The sequence below is a fragment of the Humulus lupulus genome, chromosome 6, assembly GCF_963169125.1.
Source record: "Humulus lupulus chromosome 6, drHumLupu1.1, whole genome shotgun sequence".
NCBI lineage: Eukaryota > Viridiplantae > Streptophyta > Magnoliopsida > Rosales > Cannabaceae > Humulus > Humulus lupulus.
In genome coordinates, this window is record NC_084798.1 from 188,503,413 (window position 1) to 188,505,627 (window position 2,215).

Consider the following 2,215-nt stretch of genomic DNA (forward strand, 5'->3'; position numbering starts at 1 on the left):
CAGCAGGCCCTCAAAGACCAGAGCAGCCGCCTGTGGCTCAGGATGATGTCCCACCTAGGGATCTTGAGTAGCAGCCTCCGTCCCAGGCTGGTCGAGGAAACCCCCAGCGCCCGAGGCAGAATAGGGTCAGGCAGCCGCCCTGTAGCCCTAGACGTCCAGGGGGTGAAGAGCCGAATCTACCGAGCAGGAGGCAGCGTCCTTCCGCCAACAGAAGGAACATCGAGTCAGGCTCTGCGGTCAGGGGCCCCCCACGGCATAGCAATGCATGGGGACCCAATGATCAGTGCAGGCCTCCCCCTGACACTCGGGAGATGCCAGCCCGAAGAGGAAATAGCGTGAACAGCCGGTCACGCCGTAGTCAGCCACAATTTAGAGATGGCCATGACTATAATGAAGTCGATTCCGGCAGAGGAAATGTTGGTCGAAGAAATGAAGAAAGAGGTGGAGGCAGAAGCCCCCCACCTTGAGAAAATAGGCCAGCTAGCCATAACGCTGGGGGGCAACCCAGGCAGCAGAACGTCTTTAGTCGGCTAGGAGTTAGCGAGCAGAGATGTAGAGACGATGATTTAAGGACGCACTTAACGACCACCATGAGAGGCACGACGTGTACGCTCCCCCGGCACCGGTGGCCCCAGCAGTCCTAGAAGCTGTTCAGGCTCAGATTAATGCTCTGAACTAGGCAGTACAACAACTGGTCAGGGGATGAACATTCCATATTGAGTACGATAGGAGGAGGGGAACCCCTTTGTACAGAGGATTGCTGCAGTTGAAACCCCCAGTAAGTTCAAGATGCCAACATTGCCGAACTTTGATGGGTACGGAGACTCGGTATCTCACGTTAATAAGTTTGAGATACAAATGGATATACAAAAAGTGTCGGAAGATGCCTGCTAGTATAGTATCTTGGGAGATGTTCGTGAATGAATTTTACGGACAATTCTACACGGGTCGCATACACCCCACAGAGGCCAACCAGCTGGTCGAGATACGCCAGAAAGAGGGAGAGCCCTTGAAAGAATATGTCCAACGCTTCATGCGAGCAGCAGCCGGAGCCAAGACAATGGGCGATGAAGGTAAGATGATGCCTCTAACTATTGGGGTTAGGCACCATTCACCCCTCTGGAGTAGCCTTAGAAAGAATGGGGTAAGAAGTACTCAGGAGTTCTTAGATCGGGCTGATCAATATATCAAGCTCGAGGACGCGATTGCCAAAGAAGGAAAATCACCGACAAAAGACAAAGGGCCTAAGGAAGAACCCGCCAAAGCCACCAACGAGTTGGAAAAACCCAATGGCAACGGCAAGGGCAACGGGAATGGCAATGGTAGGAACGGTGGAAAACGAGCGAACAATGAACCCTTAGCTTCTGAGAGTAAACACCCCAAAGGCAATCGATACGAGCCGAGATTCACAAACTACACGGCCCTTGTCGAAATCCTAGCGGAAATCTACCAGGCGACTAGCTCAATCATTCCTTACAAATGACCCTCAACTATAAGGAAAGATATCTCCAAGAGAGATACGACGAAGTTCTGTTGTTTTCACAATGACTATGGGCACGACACCAATGAATGTAACCAGTTGAAAGACGAGATTGAGTTCCTGATTAGGCAGGGACATCTCAGGAGATATGTGCGAGCCACAGGAGGATCCCAGCGAGAGGCTCACAGTGGCAACGAGCAGGCGCCTGCACGCCAACGCTCGTGTAACGCCCTGGATAGCCAAGACCGCTACACTTTGTACTTATAAAGGTACAGGACTTGCTAATCAAGTCATTACTTTAAAAACATGTCAGTAACCATGAATGTGCTAGGGTTAAAAAGGTTTTGGTCTCAAAAGTTACACTTTATATAATAAAACAGTTTTATACATGGGATCCCAAAAAGAAACAGAGTTTAAAAGCTGGTTTACAGAATCTCCAAAATACAGACAACCATCAACCATACTAAGGAAAAATAGACATTTCTAGTTCTCACGTCCCTGCCTAATCCCCAACCGTGGCGGCTGAGCAGCTAGCCATGTACATTTATCTCATAGAGCTCTCCAAGTCAGGGCTGATCAAGCTTGCCCTTACCTTTACCTGCACCACGTACCACCCGTGAGCCAAGGCCCATCAAGAAAACATAATATGCAACACAAACAACAACAACAACAGATCATCAATTCGTTAAGCATGATCAAGCACTTAATACATCACATTAACCACTCATCACTTAT